Source organism: Zea mays, chromosome 5, assembly GCF_902167145.1.
Source record: "Zea mays cultivar B73 chromosome 5, Zm-B73-REFERENCE-NAM-5.0, whole genome shotgun sequence".
Classification (NCBI taxonomy): Eukaryota; Viridiplantae; Streptophyta; class Magnoliopsida; order Poales; family Poaceae; genus Zea; species Zea mays.
Genome location: NC_050100.1, coordinates 125,061,359 through 125,067,586, shown reverse-complemented (window position 1 = coordinate 125,067,586; position 6,228 = coordinate 125,061,359).

Here is a 6,228-nt window from a genome sequence, read left to right as displayed (position 1 = left end):
CATGACCGTGAGCTCGGCTAGTATACCAGTTTTACACTCTGCAGAGGTGGTACCCTTTACCCACAAGTCGTGTTACCCATCTGCCAAGGGATCGCGACTCCCCATACACCTCTACCGAGGAGGCGAGGCAGGGTAACACTACGAGGCCTTTACAAAGTTCCACTAGCTTCAGAAAATCCGCTACAGTTTATAGGAAGCTCCAATGCAGGGTTCTTGCCTGACCGCCATCGCAGCAAAATCAAGCAAGGACCTCCCTACACTGACCACTCCCCTACTGCCCTTGCCCCTTTCGGGTAAGGTAGTCCTCCACTAGCTTTCCTAATTAATCAGCCAAGGGCGTCCATAAACCCTTGTGGTGGCACGTGTTTCTCAAGTTAAGCTCTATGTTCCAATTAACATTAATGATCTTGACATGAACAGTAAATAACAACGGATAACAAAAGTATAATCATGAATAATGTGTATCTCAATGCCCAAAACCACATATAGCACTAGCAAGTACTACCCAAAAAGTTCAGTGGTAAACAAGGCATAAAGATAGACAAACTAGGGTAACCTATTAGGTCCCATCAAAATTAACCTATGCAGACCATTATGATTAATTAGAACATGAGTGGGTAAAAGAAGTGATCAAGGGCACAACTTGCCTGGGACTTGAGATTCCAGGTGACAGGATGAGCTTCAGATCCTCGTAACCTCACTGCTAGTCGTAGCAATACAAACAGACATGGTATAGACAAAATTATCATTACACCAAACATAAGAACATACTGAATAATAATAATCTACGCGTCGCTACGAGATCGTGGGAACGTGAATCACTAAATTCGGAGTTACTGTTTAGAAGTTATGGTTTATGGAAGATCTATGTGATTAAACTATTAAACTACATTACAAATTGGTTAATATACCTCCTATAGGAAAGTATGCTCTAAACATTTAATTTAAATCCAGATTATAATTTGTTTTAGAAATCATATTATAGTCAAATTATAGTTATAGGCATGTCCATCTTGATTAGTAAAGTAAATCTACTACTAAAATGGTAATCAATTACTTAATTATAAAAGTATGTGATATAGTATAAATAACGTTGCTACTGCGTAGAAAATATTTTTTATGAAGCAAACGCAACTGAAACAGATTAAATCGGAGTTAAAACAAAGGAGATATGATTTTCCAAAGTTTAGGGAATTATTTTTATATTTTTATATTCATTTTATGAATTTTCATGGCCGCGACCTTCAATTTCTAAGAATACAGGGGCCCCAGGGGAAGTTGCCAAAGACACAGGGAACAGCCCTGCGGACTGCGGGTTCATTTCCTACATCCAGAGGGGCTCTTTAACAAAAGTGCCCGCGCGAAGGGGTATGGAAAGACTTCGGCCGTTGGATCCTGATCTGCGGTCAGGATTAGATTGAGACCCAGATAAACAGATATACGCTCCTAGCCGTCGGATCGAGCACGCGCGGTCAAGATTTAAAATAACAAGGAGCAACCTAGCGCGTTGGATCAAGATCGTGCGGCACGGACCAGGTCCCACCGAACCGGTATCCAACTTCTAATCGCGGCCGTCGCGTAATAGAGGAACGGCGCCTGGTCCATCTTCTACCCCCTGCGCGACAGAGCGGTGGCGCGGCATAGACCGCGGTGGCGCCCTCGCCGGAGTCGGCAAATCGGTGGCCTACCAACCTAAACCGAGCGAAACTACACCGAGGGAAAGGGGAGAGGCAGGCGAACTCGCCAGATCGGTCATACCAGCCTTTCGTCGCGAGGACGAGTCCGACGACATGATGGTGTGGCTCCCTGGTCCAGTTCGACACCGACGAGCAATTCAGTGCTCTAGGGACGAAGACAAGCCCAGGAGACCCTTGCGACGGCTTCAAGGGATCACGGAGGTGAACCCGCACGCTCAATGGAGGGCAAATCGACGGCGAGCGACAATTGGCGCGCGGCGGACTGAGTTCTACCACGGCGGTGGCGCTCACCGGTTCTTGGTTAGGGTGTCCTGGGTTGTCCAGGGGCGTCGAGCATCTATTTGTACCCTGGGAGATGCCCGAGTCCGCGCCCTGGAGTTTTGCGGCGCCTGCTAGAGCCGGTCCGGAGAGAGGGGAGGTCGTGGCCAGATGGAGCGATTCGCCCGGGATTCCGTTGACGCATCCGCGCTCTTCGCGGAGACGACGGACCTGACAAACCGGTCCCACGCGCAAGCGTCCAGGCACAACGCGAGACGCAGGTCCGTGGGTCCCGCAAGTCATCGGCGCTTGAGGAAGAACGTGGCTGACGGCGTGGGCCCACTCGGAAGCGACTACGGCGTACGCGCGACCAGCGGAATTTGCAGGCGTGCGCGGTATGACATGTGGGCCCCGCGAGGCAGAGGGAGTGGAGCGCGCGCGTGGAAGGGTTTTGGGCCGCGCGGGAGGTTTCTCTGGGTGGGCCAAATTGCGGTAAGCCAGCCCAGTAAGCTCTCTTTCCCTTTTTCTTTTTATTTTCTGTTTCATTTCATTTTTAAACTCCATTTTGAGTTCAAACTTGTTTGTGAGCTTCATAACTGAGTTAAATACCTAATTTAAAATATTAGTAGGAACAAAATGTATTCTTTCATATATTTATTTTCCTCTATTTTGTATAATCTCTTCCTTCTCTCTTTTCCTAATTCTAGGATTATTTTAGGTTTTAAATCCCCATCTGGATATTTAACATATTTCTTTTTTTTACATTATTATAATATTGTCACAAAAATGCACACACAAATAAAATATTCAGCATGATGCAACGATTTAGTAGCATATCTTTTTATTAATTGTTTTTGGACATGGTGTTCACATATGATGAATAATAAAGATCAAACTCACATAAAGAGAAATTGTTTCTCTATTGGTATTATTTCTAGCAATTTACAAAGTGGGTATTACATCCCCCTTCGTGTGGGGGCCCGGAGATGGCTCAGCAGGTTCTGAGGGAAGAGTAGATATAGATTTATTACTATTACAAACCGTGAACGAGTTTGAAATCAAAAATTACAACAAAGAGCCAAAAACCACTAGTTAATACCTATTTGCCCTTCGGGCTCTGCGCTTTTCTCAGTGGCCTCTACTACTTTTCTAGCATCATGAATGCCTTTTTCGCTTTTTTGAATAATTTCTTGGGCCATTTCCCCGCCGCCATTGTCCCAGATGTCGGTGAAAAATTTTCCACCGACCAGGCTTGCTTCGGCCGAGGGGTCTTTTATATCTTTGGAGGACAAGGCAGTTTCGGATTGTGCTAAAGATTTCACATGCCCACAGCCTTTCCTCTCCAAAATAGTAGCAATCCCCCTGGCACCCGAAAAGGCACATATGTCTCCGCGGCTATTCAAAATTTCCTCAAAGGCCTCAGCTTCGTGACTGATCCATTCAATCGGGCCTTCGGGGTTACCCCTTGTGAAGTTTTCCTCGCTCGAGAATGCGCCAACGCTGGCGAAGCTAGTTTTTATTTTCTTAGCGCATTCTATAGATTTGTCATAGCACCTTTTCTTGGATGCTCGAAGCTCTTCAACGTTTCCTTCTAAATGATTTGCCCACTGATCGCTAAGTTCTTGTTTCGTCTCTTCAAGTATGCGTCCTTCTTTAGCTCTGGCTAACTGTTTCCAAAGATCTTCAATTTCGCGCTTCTGAGCCTCAGCTTGAGCTTTAGAAGTAGCTTCGTCTTCCTTTATCTTATCCACCAATGTAAGCAGAATTTTATCTTTTTCCAAAGCTTCGTTCCTCAGCTTAATAACCTCTGTTCGTAGGTTGTTGAAAGCAATATTATAGCTCTCGTCTTCAGCATTCTTTTGCGCTCTCAAAGCGTTGCTAAGTATTAAACCCTATATGAAAAGAATTAGTATAAGAATAAAAGAATAATTCAAAAATTATAAATTTCCAAATATACAATTTTCATACCTTCAGACTATTATATGCAAGACTATCTGCAAGATCGTCCTTTGTCATAGCGCAGAGGCCAGCTTCAATCTTCGGGAACCCCATACTTCTAGCCATCTCCCGGCAGACATGTAATTCTTTGTTGTCTGGGAGGCAGTATAAGAAGTCATCTTCGTCTGTGCCATTGAATACTAAGGCCCCCTTTGGATACTTCAATTCTCGGGCATAGTGATTAGCTTCAAAAATCTCTTCTTCAGATAATCTTTTTCCCGAAGCATTTCGTACAATATAATCGAGGGCTTTGGAGGATGCTTCGGGGACAGCAGTGTCAGTTTCTTCAACCAAAGTTGGCTCTGCCATTTTTTTTCTTCGGCTTCCAAGGGTTTTACCTTGGTGGGCTCTGAAGGCCCAGCTTCAGTTTCAGATTGTTGCTTTGAAGCTTCGGCAAGAAAGGCTTCAATATGCACTTCAGAAGTTTCAACAGTTTTCTTCGGAGTTGTGCTTGAAGACTTAATTGTCTCCAAAACATCCAGCACATTAACCATCCTTTTTCTTTTTGGGGTCACTGCTGGACCCTTTTGGCTTTTTACCGCCTCAATTTTTGCTGAAGGACTTAAAATTTCTGATGTTTTTGTTTCTTCAGTCCTCGGTTCTTCTATCTTTTCTGTTGCTGGCACTTCGGCCAGCTCTTCGATTTTTGGCAGCGGAGTTGGTTCTTTAGCTTCGGTGGCCGAAGAGGTCTCACCGACAAACTCAGGCACTATGGCCGGTTCAATATAACGTGGCCGGTGTGTGAGAACCTTTACCCTTTTCCTCTTCGGCGCCGGCTCGCTAGGAGCGGCTGAAGCAGTTTCCTTCGCAGAAGATGTATTCTTTCTTTTTTGACCCCGCGCTGGATAACGGTAGTCGGGGTAGACAAACCCAATTGCATCAAATACTCGGTTGAGCCTCTTCTTCTTCCGGCTTCCGAAGGCCGCTGATAATGCAGTATCTTCGGCCTTTGAGTATACCCCAAGCAATTCATCACTTACGGTCTCAATGCTTTTTAGCCAGTCGTCATCTGGCTCGACGAATTTATCCCCATATTGGAATGTGTATTTTAGCTTAACTAATCCACCTTCGTCAGTTTCTTTAATGGTCTCCTTCGGCATTTCCCACTTTTCCACAAGTGGCCATACTCTGAACGCAATATGTTCTTGGACCAAATCCCTTGTCCCAATAAAAGAGCAAACCACGCCGAAGGCTCTCTGGCATTCTTCGGCTGCTTCATTCATTTCCACCTTCGGCCTCCGGAGGCCGAAGCGCTGCCAGATGGGGCGCATAATGATACCTTTAATATCTTCCCGTGATTTCAAGTCATTCTTCACATAAAACCATTTCGTCATCTAGTCGTCGGGCCACCTCTTTCGAAAGGTTGGCACGAGACAGCTTGACCCGGACCGAGCGCCGAAGCTGTAGCAGCCAAAATTGTTGTGATACTGCTCTTTACCCCAGGGTTTTGTCTCATACAATAGCTCATGTATGTTGCAGAAACTTTTTGCATTTGGTTCTAAACCTTGGCTCCTTACGGCCCAGACGAAGATGCCCATTCTTATGATTGATTCGGGAGTAAGTTGATGAAGGTAGACTTCAAATGTCTTCAGTACTTCCACGACAAAACCGCTCAAGAGAAACCGCAATCCAGCCTTCAGGAAGCTTCGGAAGATTACGACTTCATTCTCTTCGGGTGTAGGCACAGTCTTCTCCCCGTCATCTGCCCTGACAATATAGATGTCTCGAAAATACCTTCCCCTCATGGTATCAAGTTGACTCTGTTTCATGCTCGATTTTCCGAAGACTGTGTGACTTGGTCGCCATGGTCGATCTTCGGAATCTTCACCCCCACTTTCTACATCATAGCTATCACTGTCACCAGTGTCTTCAGATAAGCCCTCCAGGGTCTCCCTAGTGATCTTCTCTGTATTGGTCTTTGCTATTGACTGAAGAAAGCCGAGATGCATCTCCTCAGAAAGGCTTAGCTTTGATTCAGCAACAGTTTTCTTATCTTCAGACATCTTCGCAAACGTTGAGAAAGTGCTCTCGAAACCGAAGCTTAAAAATTTAAAAAGCCAAGCAAGTGTTGTTGCGCACAGGCTAAAAGTTGGGTGAGCAAGAGCAGATGGCAAGAAAGTGTGCCAAATAAACTCGTGGTGAGCTCTTATTTATACACCCAGTGCGTTGAAAACTGGAGGGTCCCCCTTGTCAAAGACTGTTGCTATTCTAGCAAAGGGAAGGTGTTTTTTCGGACCTTCGGCTTAAAGCCTTCGTCCATGTCGCAATATGAATT